Source organism: Cupressus sempervirens, chromosome 10 (genome assembly GCF_028749045.1).
Source record: "Cupressus sempervirens isolate cs-2001-9-10 chromosome 10, ASM2874904v1, whole genome shotgun sequence".
Classification (NCBI taxonomy): Eukaryota; Viridiplantae; Streptophyta; class Pinopsida; order Cupressales; family Cupressaceae; genus Cupressus; species Cupressus sempervirens.
In genome coordinates this window covers 673,381,797-673,397,686 of record NC_143127.1, presented here as the reverse complement: position 1 = coordinate 673,397,686, position 15,890 = coordinate 673,381,797, and the positions used below count along the sequence as shown (strand labels likewise).

Sequence of the window (15,890 nt, the reverse complement as noted above, 5' to 3'; positions counted from 1 at the left end):
TATCATGGAAGGTGACACATATTGGCGATGCAATCCTACAAATGATACTAACTAGGTGTGTTACAAGTATAGTGGATATTTGATATTCTCAATGATTTATCTTATTAATCTAGTTATGAATTCTTCAAATACTTTAGAGTGATGAAGTTCACTTTTAGAACCATTACCCTATAGATAACTCAATGAGAATCCTGGAAAAAGTGATTTAAACTAAGAAGAAATATGATTCCTAAAGTGGTAGTATATATGTTATTCTAGCTTATTCTCTTTGAAGAAATAAAATAAATTGAATGTTTTTTCGATAAAGTATAAATTATTTCAATATCCATTGGAGTTAGAAAGCTTAATGTTTTTGACAAAGCAAAAGTACAAGTTAAAATTGTGATAAGATAGGAGTTTTATTTATTTCCATCTCTTTTCACTTTTCCTTGTATTCAATTCTCCATATAATATGCTTCTAAATATACACTTGAAAAGGGATATATAACATATATTATATCTTGGATTAACTTCTTATATATTTTGGCGTTGTCTAACAAAGCTCTATTTTATTGGAATCTGCAACTATGGGATCCCCACATGCAAGATCTTGTCCTCTATGATGGCGGTGATAATGTTGATGGTTTTAATATGTCAAATGTTGATCTCACATTTGAAAACTATGAAGATGTGTTTGGTAGTTCACATGATCAGTTTGATTCATTGTTGGAGGACACGAGTGTAGGTTGCTCCAACATGGAGAGGGATGTTTCTCTTGTTGAGTTGAGTGGTCACATTAACAATACACCTAAGGTTTGTTTGCTAAGAATGTACCTCTAGCTAGCATTTTTCTCCAGTAATTACATCTGGTGTGTTCTCCCTTATGAAATTTACACACATAGGATAAGTTTTTATTTTGTGATCATGAAGATGGAGACCACATTGTTTGGCCAAATTTGAAGAGGAGACTTTCCTGTAACCTATTAATGTTCTTTTGATAAATGAGTCACAAACCTTCTTTCATTAGAAAGTAGGTTCTTCCTTCAGCTAGATGCCAAATTCTCTTTGTATTATGTTTAAGTGACATTCATTTTCTTGGTACTTGTTTGCCTTATTTCTCAAACATTTTGGATATATGAAATTAGGAACTAAGACATGTCAGAGGAGTGAAATTATGGTTTGGTATCTTTATTAAGATGCAATTGGGACTTTTCATTTTTTTTAATATCATTTGGTCTTTTAACAAGAATTAGTTATTGTTATTCACTATGTAACAACACGGAGATGCATCCACTATGTGGAAAGAATTCACGACCCAAGAAGGAAGAAAGTAGTAATCTCATCCTTACATAAAATGCTCTCAATTTTTGGACAATTTCAATTGTCTTGAGCTCTACTAATATCAAATATCTAGCTATCTAGATTATTGTTGTCTATTGCAATTAATTATTCTACTTCATAGTTAACTTGGAAACATCATTTGTGATTTTTGCTATTTTTTTAGTTGTTTATGTTCAGGTATTCAAGGCAAAATAAGAGATTACCAGTTAACCCACTTGAACTGGCTGATCTCATTGTATAAAAATGAGATAAATGGAATACTTATAGATGAAATGGTAGTGGACATTCTCTAAACTTATTTTATTATTTGAATGAAGTTTGTTTCTAGAAAGGACTTTATGTAAATGCATTAAACATTTTTTTTTCTTCTTTATTTTATAGGGGCTTGGAAAAACATTGTAAACAATCTCCTTACTTGGATATTTACACAAATTTTAAGGAATATCAAGCCCACACATGGTTGTGGCACCCAAATCAACCCTTGGTAATTGGATGAATGAGATTCGATGATTCTATCCAATTTTGTGCACAGTGAAGCTTCTTAGAAGCCAAGAAGAAAGGATTTGTATTTATTGATGACTATAATTGCCCAACTTTAACCTATTTTATTTTTAAAGGATTTTTAATTAGTTGTTGATGATTTTTGGCCTTCTTAAATTATGCAGGAAAACATCCATGAAAATATGTTGGTACTAAGGAAATTTGATGTGTGTGTCACTTGTTTTGAGATGGCAATTAAAGAAAAAAACATCGCTTAAATGATTCAATTGGCAATACATTATTATTGATGAGACACATCGAATTAAGAATAAAAATTCACTTCTTGCAAAAATAATGAGAATATACAGCACCAATTACAAGCTTCTTATAACTGGGACACCTCTTCAAGTATGATGCATCTCTAGACTTTTGAAGACTTATATTATGTTCCTATGACATTTTTATGCTAACAAGTAACTTGACTCTATGGGTGTTGGTCCAATACGAATGACTCTTATAGCTAGTATGAGAAACCTTTTTATATGTTAACTATTATTTAAATGGTCTATTTTCTTGTTCTTTTAGAAAAATCTCCATGAACTTTGGTCATTACCAAATTTCTTACTCATAGAAATTTTTAGCTCTGCTGAGAATTTTGATGAATGGTTCAAATATCTGGTGAAACTAATCAATAAGAAGTTGTCCAACAGCTTCACAAGGTACTTTAGTCAAATTTCTTTTTTTATCTACTCTTTTTTGGTAATTAATATGCATTGAGAATGTGTCTCCTTGGCCAAAAAAATTTTCACTTGAAGGTTCTTTGACGATTTCTATTGTGGAGGCTTAAATCTAATGTTGAGAAGGGTTTTCCCCCTAAAAGGGAAACAATATTGAAAGAAGGGATGTCAGAATTGCAAAAATAATTTTATCAAGCCCTTCTTCAAAAGGACTTCGAGATTGTCAATGCTATAGGAGAGCGTAAGAGCCTACTGAATATTGCTATGCAACTAAGAAAATGTTGTAACCATCCATATCTTTTCGAAGATGCTAAGCCAAGACCACCATATACCACTTGAGACCATTTAGTCACAAATGTAGGTAAGTGTTGGTTTGGCATATCACTGTAGGTTCTATTTGACACTATCTTGGGTTTTGCCACACTTGTAGGTTTAATATATTACTTTCGCTAATTATTGTTGACATATGATTGAAAAGATCATTTGATAAGAAAATTGTTGATAGAAAACTGTATGTTTTCAATCATAGTTTTGTCACTGATGTCAAATTTTCTATATGTGTTGGCATTAAGTCAAGTTTGTTATTAGTGACAACAGTTATTTAGATTCTATATGGTTACCAAGCTCTTTGAATAGTCTTTAGTGTTTACCAAGCAATTCAGTGGTTGCCATGTAGTTTAGTGGTTACCAAGCTTTTATAGTTTAGGCCAAGCATTCCAATGGTTACCAAGTGAATTCAAGTAGTGTGAAGACCAGTAGTTCTTGCCAAGTAGTTCAATATTTTTTGAGCTTTGTAGTGTCTATAGAGTCATCGGTTCTTGTGAAGCAAAGCTAGTGTTAACCAAGTGATGAGATGACTAGTGTTTACCGAGTGAGGGCATGGTAAATGTGGAATGTAGTTTTCACCAAGTTACACTGTATCTACTAAGTCACTAGTATATACTGAGTTTGAAACTATGTTGAAGTGATTAGTATGGACTGAGCTTCTACTTCTATCAAGTGCATGATGATGCCAAATAATGATAGTGGATGCTATGTATAAAAAATTCACCAAGTCATTTTTCAGAACCTGAGTTTCTACATTTGGGTAGACTCAATAATATTAGTGTCAACTTGTGTATTTTCTGACCTTGTAATTATGTGAATTGGGTTGGTATATATGTAATGTATTGTATCATACCCAAGAGAAGTGATTTTTAGAAGAGTGAGTGTGAATAAAATGAAGAGAATGTAAATGTGAATCATCAGTAGATTAAAGTGTATTGCAAGGTCAAATCAAGAGCAGTCAAGTTACATCTATCACACAAAGGTGATTAGTACTTCAAGGATCTCAATCAAAAATTCTGTTGGAAGTAAGAGATATATTGTTTCATCCTAATAAGTGAATCAACTTCAAATCCTTTAACAGGGTAGACTTAACAGTCTTTTCTTTAAATCTCTTTACCAAGTACATACTTCATTGTATGTTTGTAAAATTTCTAACAAGGTGGACCCAACAGTCATAATTGCTCCTAATAGAGTAGATCATCATAAGTGATCATTGTAAGCCTTAACAGGCCAGCTTTATGATGCACTATTGAAGTTTTGTGGGTATCATCCCCACCCTAGTTTTACTTTCTATTTGGAAGGTTTCTAGGTCACCAAATATTGTGTTTAAAATATGTTATGATTTTAGTTTCTCATGCATGCAGTAGACTAGATCTATGATAATTGGATTATGTTATTAAGTGTTGAATTTGTGAAAAGTTTTGAGGTTACTGATTCACCCCTCCCCTCTTAGTAACCTTGCTAGTCTTGAATATTTCCAAAAAATGGTATCAGAGTGTTGTGGTTCTTAGGATAAAGTTTGATAGCTTGAGCAAAGATCAAGGGCAATGGGGATATTCAGACTTGACAAAGCTATTGACAATGAAAAGCTATATCTAGAGATGGCCATAGCTCAACTGAAGAAACCAAAAGAGCATCTTGCCCAACCCCTAAAAAGAAAGAAGGAACTTTAAAATCAAATGAATGACCACCAATGTATTGAAGAGAAGATTGAAGATTTTTTCCCCTCAAGCAATTCAGATGAAGCCGATGATGCAATCAAAGAAGTCCTAGAAAAGAATGGTTCCCTGTAAGAAGAAGTAAGAAAATTGAAAAGAGAACAAAAAATTTAGTCAATAAGATTGTGTGAAATCTTAGAACAAATAAATAAGACAAAAGAAGACCTGAAGGTAAGGAAAAATGAAATTCAAACTCAATCCCTTCAACAAGAAAGTCTTATCAATCAGTTCTCCAATGCAAATGAAGAAATCATGAGTCTAAGATCTAAAAATGAAAGGTTAAGGAATGATTTAAACACTAAAAAGAAAATCAATGAAAGGATGAAATTTGATCTAAATTTTGAAAAGCAACTCAATGAGAGAGTAATGAAATCCCAAGCAAACATGGATCAATTGAATCAACTAAATGAGTAGAATCTTTATAGGCAAAAGGGTAAAGCAGGACTTGGATACACAGAAGAAGGTGAATCCTCTAAAAAAGGTACTCAAAGGAATCAAAGACCTACTTGAAATTACTATGGTAAGATAGATTATACATCAAACAAATGTTGGAGTAAGAGAAAGGAAAAATTCAATGGAAAATACTACAATTGCAGTCAGCATGATCACAAAGCTAATGAATGCAAGGAGAAACCAAAGTTTGAAGGCAAGTTGCATAAATGTAAGAAAGAAGGTCACAAGGCATATGAATGAAAATCTAAACCATTCAATCTAGCTAAACAATTTGTAAAGGAAATATTTGGTTGGGACTACAACACATGGTGTAGATGTCAGGACTGTGGAGAATGTGGACACATTGGCATGATTGTGTTAGACATCACATGAGAAGAAAGGATACTACCATAAGATGTTACACATGTAGTGAACTTGGTCATATAGCTAAGAATTGCATGAATATAGGTAGAGTTGAAGATGAAAAGAAAGCAAAAGCTGATAGCATCACGAAGCAGATGAGATAGTAGTGTATTCCTAAATCTACCTGAGCAAGCTAGTCCAAGTGATGGTAGTCAAGTCACTCAAGAAGTGGATGACTCCACCATTTCCAATTAAGTTCTTAAGGAAGAACTAGAAATATATTTTCAAAGACACATCTTAAATAGTTCCAATTGGAAAGAAAGAAAAGATCCAAATTAGTATTTTAGATACAAGGGGATCACAAAGTTTAGTATTAGTAATCATACAATAAGGTTGGGTCATGGACTCTATCGAGTGAAGTCAGGAGTAACAAGGTTATGTTTGGTTACCAAGTTACAAGCTTCTACTGAGTGATCTGTATAGATAGTGGATGTCAGGCTATCACACACTATGTCATTATGGCTCTCATCATACCTAGCATTTATGGGAAGTTTTTCATCAAAAGGAAGGAAATCAACTTCATTTTCACCATGAATTTTGTATATTGCAAATAGTGCAATTTGAGCATCCTAGTGATCTTGAGCAGAATTTGCAGCAAAGGTTTTCTGAAGAATTTTCTCATCTTACCAAGCGATCATGGCATCGAATAGTAGTAGCAAGGTGAAGAAAGGATTTGAAATGTTGTGAGGTGTTGTATGGAAAGCCCCAGACTTCAAATTGGTGCTAGCAATCATAGAAACCCTCGACCTGACTAGAGCTCAATCGTAGATATCACCCAAGGTACTCTTATCAATGACATTAGAACTCATTTTAAATGTGTAGTTCAGGAGATAGGAACCCTAGAAATGGACAATGCCTTAAATGAACTCTATGTGGATGGAATTCTTAAACCTAAGCATAAACACCTAGAAGAAAAAGGCTTAACCCATATTCCTCACTTGCCATGAAATTTTTAGATTAAATGGATTAGGTATATCTTAAGCCAGGTTCATAATGGTCAATTGTGATTAAAGCAGCCATTTTTAATTACAAAGAAAATGATTCATCATATTACTGGTCTCCCTATGCTTACCAAGGCTAAAGTCACTAAAACCCTAGGTCAGGATGAGTTACAGAAGCAAACCCTAACTGAGTGAGATAGTAGAGGAATGAAAATTAGCAGTGTATCTAATTTAGAACTCAAATTTGGCATTCATGTGATAGCTCATAAGATTTACAACTCAAGTCAACTCAATAGTGTGTCATGTGAAGTAGTTGACCTAGTTTATAAGGTTGTTAAGAAGAATTTGTCATATGATCCAGTAGATTTGATGTTGAAATAGCTAAAAAAGAATATGGAAAGCATAAGAACCTCAATGAATAACCCATGTAAGTTTGGTTCATTGTTGACATGCTTGTTTTTCAATGTTCAAAAGTTTTTCCCTTCTAAAAGCACAGTTGTATAGAGGAAAGACACACTAGTCTTACATCAGATAAATGAGTTTATAACTAAAATGGGTGAAAATTTTGATAGTATCATGGATAATTATTTTGAATCCTTCAAAGAAAAGATGAATAATAGGTTTAGAATACCACAGATTTTTGCTGAACACTATAAGGATGATGTTTGTTTTATGGTTGATAGTGATAGAGTATACATCCAATTCGTAAGGCCTTGAATAATGTGAGTAAAACCTCTTCCTTATGAGGTTAATATTGATGAGACAAAAGACATCATTGAAGCCCTGGTTAATGAGCCTGTATATCCAAAGGAACCTCTCTTTGGAACCTATGAAGAAGGTAAAGCTAGAATTGAACTTGAAATTAACCTTCCACAGGTAGTAAACAAGGGAAAGAGGAAGATAACAAAGTTGAAAATAGAAAATGGCCCTTGTATTCTTACTGAGGGAAAAGGTGAATATGTGGAGGAATTTGAGAATGAAGATGAATCTGAAAAGGAAGAAGAGACTGCAAGAAAGAAAGGCAAGGTGATTATCACCAAGCCACCCAAGCCCTCCACTACAATATTCTCAAGACGATCCAAGAAGAAAGGTGGTAGTGAAGTTGTGTTCAATAAGCCTCCTCTCATCTTCTAGGAAATATTTAAAAAAATGGAAGAAGGTGTAGGCATAACCAATTTCAAAGCATTAAAGTATGAAACTAGGTCAGAGGTTGGGAAGATGTAGATTGAGGAGTTGGTACTAACCAAGATGGGAAAATGGAAGTATTCCCCTGATTAGATAGCACCTCAAATTTCTAATGAGCTATTAGAAAGATTAAAGCCAAGATGGGAATCAACCATGCAAACAACAAAAGACATATATGAGAAAACTCTAAGACAATTTTTACTGAGCATTACCAATGCTGAGGTAAAAAAATCTATGAAGAAAAGATGACTCTAAAATTTAATGTAGTCAAGGATGCGAAAAATATGTGGAAGAATGTTTATCATCTACACAAACCAAATGAAAATCCTTTTGAGATCAAAGATGATGATGATGAAAGTGACAAGGATAAAGAAAATGATGAAGACAATACTCCTTCTATCACCATTGATTCTAAAGATTATCAAGAGTTGATGAAGGATGATGAAGAAGGAAAAGAGGATGAAGCTGAAGAGGAAGCTAGGCAAGAAGAAGAGAGTGATCTAGTTAAGATATCAACAATTGTCATAGCCTCCCTTCCTCACTCTCTAGTAACAATAGCAACATCATCAAGTGTAGAGATAGCTTTAACACCTTTGATTGTGACAACCATTGATACATCAAATGTCCAATCACTCCCTGCTACCTCTCAGCTTAGCACATCACAAATAGAAGTGTCTACCACTTCATCCACTGAGCTACATTATCCTTTACCTACTGAGTTAGCCTCTACAATTGATACAAAGTGTTCCATAATTTTGACTTCTTTAGTGATAAGTACAATTTTGGATTCTTCAGTTATGCATACTTCTATCAGTACCTCACCTATAAATACTTCAACTTTGGGAAGCTTGGCAAGTACATCAGTTTTGGATTCTTTGAGTATTCTAGTAAGTGTAATACCCCAAAATTGGCTTATTGCCACGATCACCAATTCTGGTCTATTTTTTTATCAATTCTAAAGACCTATTCTAATAGGCAATTCTTATTCTTCTACTCGCTACTTGACTTAATTGTCAAATGCAAAAAACCTAAATCAACATTCATCATACTCTTTATTTAATTCCTAAAGTATTGATTCATATTAGTCACATTAAACCTAATGATTACAATTTAATTTAATTTAAAGTATTTATACTTTAATTAAATTAAATTATCTCCTAAGGCTAATGTACTATGGAATTAAATTTATTTAATTTAATAAATATGCCTATTAATTAAACAAAATTATTTAATTAAATGGAGAAGCTACTTATAATTAATCAAGCAAAGCTATTTAATTAAATGGAAAAAGGCAATTATTAGAGCATATCTCATTTTATTAAATCAAATATCTCTCCAAAATCTCTCTTCAGTTCAAAAAAGGGAAATTCCTAGTTTACTACTGATCAAATTAGAAATGACTCAGATCACTTACTCTGACACTAAAGTCTATCTGAGTTGACTGACTCTTACACTTAGATCTGAGCTAGTTAACTCCCTTTGATTTGGGAATCTTCCTTTATGACTAAACTTCATCTTCAATCCTGACCATTGATTGAAATCGATCTCAACCATTAATGGATTCTAGGAATGTCTATTTAAGAGACCCTCATTTCCTCATTACAGAGGTTAAAAATTAGAATTTGCATCGAATTGCTGCAAAATTGCATACTCATTTGAAGCTTATTGCATTTTCAATTGATTCTCATTTAGCTTAATTTTCATATATAAGTAATATGCATACATTTTAGCATAGTTTTCTTTTACATGTTCTTAGATTAAACGTGCATACTCCATTCTAAATTAATTTGCATTCTCATATAGATTAGTTGCTTTTTCTTTTAAATCCTTCGTTCGTAGAGAGTTTGGTTGCTTAACACTTCAAATCTGAGGATATCTAACAAGCAATTCCCTTTAGATAGAAGGCAACAAGTCGCCTTGCCGGTTGATTTTTGGATGAACAATCCAATGTTCATTTCAAGATGAATCCTCAAATAAAGACCATGTTGAAGCGTGTGTGTGAAGTGTAAGGCCACATTTTGCATATACATTTTTGGCGCCCACCGTGGGGCCAATAAAATCAACTTTTCTAGCCTCTTTCTACATTTTTTTATCATTTTCATTTTTTCTATCCATACTGTTTCGTACAGATTTGAGAATCCTCATGCGAGACTATTCATTTTTGCACGAGGACCTAGAATCTTCGTGCGAAGATTCTTTTTGTATCGCACGAGAAAGTGGCTGACCGCATGAAACTTCAAGTGGCACCTATTTTCTTCACGCGAGACATAAAACAATTTTGTGCGAGCTTCAAACAATTTCACGCAGCTATGAAAAAGATTTTGCGCAAAATCTTGTGACAACAATTTCAGTTTTAAGCATTATTTTTCGATCTTCAGATTGTTTGATTTCATTAACGTGCTTGTCTTGATCTATTCCTTTAGATTTCTTGTAGCTTAACCATTTTTTATAGGATGTTAGCCAAAGACTCCTTTTAAAACCCACTCAAAAATAGATTGATTGTTTGCTTGTAGGACGCTTGTTGAAGATACGCTTGTCAAAGACCGTATTTCAAACCCACAAAACAATGTGTGTCTTCTTTTCCTGCTTTCAAAATTAGTCTAATTAGGAGCTTGTGAACTTCCTAGGGTGCAAGATGAAAGAATAGGGAAATATGCTCTTCACTTCTTAGAGGTCATGACCAAGAGTTAATTAGAAACCTAGACACTTGCGAAAGACAGCATTTTGAAGAAGGTAAGTAGCTTGGTGGTTCTCCAAAGCTTGCTCTCTTCTATGATATGACAGTGATTTCCTTTAAGGGAATCGAAATCTTTAAGGAAGAATGAGTTTGGAATGATTAAGCCAAGTCAGTAATTAATTTGTCTTGCATGTTTGGGCAAGGAAATAAGAAAGAGGATTATGTTCTTTCCCCTTGAAGGAAATCAGAAACTCGGACCCTTAGATCTAAACTACAGTCCATGTTGATCCTTTAGAGGGCCTACCGAAGTGATTCAAGCTCTGGGAATGACCCAAGTGAGCACACTCCTTTCGTCGGAGATTCCAACTCACTATAATCAAGATGCTTTGTAAAGTGAAAGACTCCAAAGTTGGATTAATTTCTTCCCCTTAATTCTTGATATCGCATATCAAGGGGAAGCTCTGTCTGTACACTGGTTGGCACTGGCCCCTGGCTTGTTAAGAAAGTAGTGTGCACTTTTAGATGCTAGTGTGGGTTGCTGGCCTCAATTCTTCCATCGGAGCCACCAAGGATTAATTCGAACAGATGTCAAGTAAAAACCTTTTAGTTAGAAGCCACCCGATTCACCTCTGAAAGGAGACATAATCTTTTTGCAAGGAGAGGGAAGAATCTCTCTTCTAGAACTCACCATAGGCATGCTACTAGAAGTTTGAAGGTGGTATACACGCTCGTCCCCTGCCACAAGGGCACTCATTCAGCATATACTATTGAGTCCTTTGAATATACCAAAAACATGGGCACCCTCTAGAGGGTGACATGGCTATGTGAGGTACACGCATGCGCATAAGATGTGGAACAAAGGTTTTTCCTTCTCTACCAATTTTTCTTTCTAGGGATAAAGTGTGTTTGTTATCAAGTCATCAACAAAGTCCAAACTAGTTACAACAAACAAAAGTCAATACTCCTCTATCCTGTCGAGTTGCTTTGTCCTCGGTAGGACTATTTTCAACTACTGCTTGCTCCCCACTGTCTTGTTTAAACACTTTTCCTGGATTGAAAACTTGAAACTTTGTCCAAACATCTTACTCAATCAACCTTGCTGCTTGTCCAATCAGATTTGTCTGATAAATATGTCTATTCTATCCCAAAAGTTCAAAAATCTTGTCAAATCCAGTCATTGTTGTAAAACTAGTCTGCCTTCTCGCGTAAAAAAATTTTCAGTCTCATGTGAAATCATTTTTTCCTTGCGCAAAATCATTTTTTTCAAACACAAAATTAAACTTCTATCATGAATCTTCACGCAACCCTCTGAACTTCCTTGCACGAAATTAAACCACTATCACTGACTTTCACGCGATACAGGAAATTTTGTCGTGTGGCTCATAAAACTTCTTCACGTGGCCTATAAAGGTTTCTCACACAAGATCTTGTGTTAGCATTTCTACTTTTGGTCTAATTTAGCTATCTGTGACCTGTACGTTGCCCTTTTCTACATCCATTTGCCATTTTTTGGCTTGTATCTTGCACTTTGACTAGTCTTGTCTCATAAGTTATTTTTGGTCCTCCTCTTAATGCTTGTCATACTTTGTGTCACATTGGTCATAATCTCTGGTTGTTCTAGCCTTTAAATCAGACCATTTGTGCCTTAGTGAACAACATTCTTACTATTATCTTGTCCTCTTTAAGACTCAGTCTTAGTGTAGTCCTTGTCCAGGTTCTAGCTTCTTGTCCTTTTCTATGACTATCGTAACTAGAAGTGGCAATGTGCTTTATCCCCATAACCTTAGACATGGTCGTACTAGGGGTCATAATTGTAGCAGAGGTTTTTTACCTTTGATTATGAAATCTATATCTAGTTCGGCTAGCGAGGCATCTTCATGATCTCCCTCACTTGCCAAGTCATCTCGAGTTCAATGAACATTTTCCATAAACCTACAACAAATTAGGAATCCTTTGTACCAAGAGGATACCAAGATAGGTAGAGGTCCTGCATTACCAAACACGATGTCTGATCCTTTTTTCAGAGGATCTTTTGAAACACAACACATTGAAACTGAACATGTTCCTATAATGACTAATCATGAACCTGAACATGGTAGTCATAGTCGACATCAAGAAACACCTAAGAATGACAAAGAGAAAGAGAAAGACTATGACACCGATGAGGAACAAGAAGAAGTGGAAATACTTCCTGAACACATAGAAAAATTTCAAAGAGACAAAAACTTCCAAAAGGTCATGGGAATCTTACTCAATAAAGAGAAAGAAAAATACTTTCTCAAACTTGCCCAAGAGGGAGCAAAGTTACCTTCTCATTTCAATGTGGAAACCATTGTCACACCTGAAGAAGAAACTGAGACCTCTAAACTGCAAAAACAATTGAAAATTATGCAAGACTAATTGACTCAGATGATGCATGAGAAAGAGAAACCCACAAAAACATACACATTGGATGCTCTTTGTCCATTTCCATTTGGCAAAAGCATAAACATGCCACCTTTCCCATGAGGTGTAGAACTACCCAAATATGACAAGTACTTTGGTACTACTGATCCCCAAGACCACTTGTAGGAATTTGGTGCTTTTTCTATGGATTTTATACATGATGAAACCTACCTCATGTGTTTATTCCCTAGAAGCCTAGGTGGTCAGGCTTTGGAATGGTTCTCACATTTACCTCCTGGTATCAAGACATTTGATGAAAGTGCCAATCTCTTTGTTTAGCAATATTCTCATAAAAATCAACATCCTGTCAATATTTGAGATCTATGCAACCTTAAATAGAAGGTTGGAGAACCTTTCCTCACTTTCCTCCAAAGATGGAGATAACTATACACTAAGTATTCCCATAAAATCCTAGAAATGGAGAAGCTTGACATTTTCACTGATAACCTCTTACCTGATTTCAGGTATAGAGTCCAACTACAAGGTGCACATACCTTTGAAGACATGATTACATAGGCTATCCACATTGAAGAATTTATGGTCAAGAAAGGTGAACTCACTCTTCAGAGAGACATAAAACAAGGTTCCACTTCCAACAGGGATAAAATCAAACATGTCAACAAGAATTGAGAAATCGTACATGATGGAGTTGTTGACAATGTCACACCCAAACCTGCTAAAATGGCATTTAATCTCACAGACGGCCTCAAAGCAGCAAAAAATGCTGATAAACCTCCCCTAGACAACAAAACATTTGGGAAAAAAATGAGAAACTCTTGGACAACACACCCCAAATGAGAGTATACACCTTTGGGGGAACCTTTGGATGTGGATTACAAAACATTGCTACAACATATGCTTATTTGACCAATGGATAACCCTCATCCCTATGATCCACAACCATGTCCACCATGGTGGAATGAGACCTCATTCTATGAGTATCACCAAAATAAGGGACACAATACTAGCAACTATATAAAATTGCACCATAAAGTCCAGGACATGATTGATGCTGGTGATCTTGTGGTAGATGGACATAACAAAAACTTGGATCACAAGGCATTCAAAGAACCTTTCCCAGCTTATGAAAAAGGAGAGACTTCAAAACCACAACCCTACAACAAGGTCAACTATACATATTCCAATGATGACAATGTCATTCACATGGTTGAGCCTATGGATTCTGAATATTGCAACGTTATTACCATTAAGGGCAAGAAAGATAATGACAAACCCAAGACACCATTTATCTTGAAGGGCCCTACCTCCAATGAAATGGATAATATGCCTTCACAACATTGTGCTAATGTTGTTACTCGCTCATGCACCAAGTTAGTGCTCAAAGGCCCTGCACCTCCTACTTCAGATCTTGAACAACACAAAGATAAAAACCTTGCTCGTCCATCTGGAAAAGGTGCACAACTCACAACAAACTTGATTCCAACTAGTTATAGTGTTCTCAATCAACTGAAACAAACTAATGCTCAGATTTCCATCTTTGACCTACTTAAAATCTCACCTGCTCATAGGCAGATTCTAGATAAAGCCCTCGCTGAGGCAAATGTTCCCCAAAATCTTGATCTTGAGTGATTTCAATCCATGGTAGGTCATCTGACCTCACCATATCTTATGACTTTTTCTAAGGAAGATGACAACTTGCTGAGTCACCCACACAATCAACCTCTACACATCGAGGTTATGATCCATCAGACACGTATTCGTCGGGTACTCATTGATAACGGTGTTGGCCTAAATATTGTTTTTGCTGCTCTACTTAGACAATTGAATTATTCTAAGGACTCTATTGATCCTCAAAGAAATATCACTATCAAAACATATGACGAAGTGGAATGTAAGTCTCTAGGTCTTGTGGTTTTACCAATTCGTGTCGATCTTATCGAAAGGGATGTCACCTGTCAGGTGCTTGACATTCCCTTGGCCTACAACATTCTGTTAGGATGGCCATGGCTACATGAGATGTGCACTGTACCATCCACATACCACCAATGCATCAAGTTCCCATTTCATGGCTTCGAAGTTACTATTCCTACCACTACTAGCTACACCTGCAATATGCTCAAAGCTACTGAAACTTTCATCCTTGCTAATTGTGAGTCCACTAATTATCATGACAATAAGTTGAAAAAAATTGAGCAGTCATTCAAACTGAAGGAAAATAGCATGGGAGAGTACCACATTGAACCAGTGATGTCATTAACATCTCTCCCAGAGTCCCCTCAACATTATGGGAGACCCTCAGAGGCAAAGAAGCCATTCGTGCTGACACCTCAAACCAAGTATAATGGCACTTTTGTCAAGGCTACAGTTCCCTTAGAAGATGAAAGTGAAAACAGAGTCATTTTTGCATGGCTTTGCAAAGAAGAGGCTTCAATGGACCTAACAGAACAAGCTCGAGGAATCACTCCTAAGAAATATGGACCTGGTCTTAGGCTTATGAATCATTTTGGTTATAAGGGAACTGGCCCTATTGGGTGCAATAACAGTGGCCTAATTGATCCTATCAAAGAAAGAGTTCAAAGCAATAGTGATACAATTGGCATAGGGTTTAAAAGTGTCCCTTTCCATTTGGGATCAAATAAATTCATCCCCAAACCTGAGAATTCATCTAAAAATGAGCCACAATTTGAGCAAGATACTTGAGAGGAAGAATCTAATGATGAGGATTCCTATCGTCATCCTATCCCTTATGATCTCGTTAAATTCTTTGCTGAGCTAGATAAATTTGTGCCATATGTTAGCACTATGGATGATACTAGTGATTCTTCTAAGGAAAATACTAAGCAATTCAAATATCATTCAGAAAAGGGATAATCTAGTCATTCATGTTGTGTTGAGTATTTGTGTAAAAACCCAAAGGATGAAGGTGACTATGTCCCTATCATTGTTGGGGAGTTCTATAATCTCTATCCATGTAGCACTGTTTCTAAGGAATATGAGTTTGAATCTCTTTTAGAAGTGACTACTGATAAAGAAATTGACCAAGTGCATGTCTATGAAATCTAAATTGAAGTGGGTGAAACATCTAGAGTTAGGTCACATGGGTCGGATTCAACTAGTGTCCTAGAGTCGCCAATTACTAATGTTTGCACTCCGAGGCGTTTGAACACACCTGCGGACGAGGTTGTCATAGGTCTCAAATTTCTGGTCCAAGAACTTAATGACTATATGGTGAATGCAATTGAAC

The 15,890-nt window shown here is 35.3% G+C and overlaps 1 pseudogene; it reads left to right on the top strand.

The window, feature by feature from the left end:
• The first annotated feature begins 579 nt into the window (after positions 1-579).
• LOC149535612 (putative chromatin-remodeling complex ATPase chain) overlaps positions 580-15,890 on the top strand; it is a 38,747-nt pseudogene continuing 23,436 nt past the window's right edge.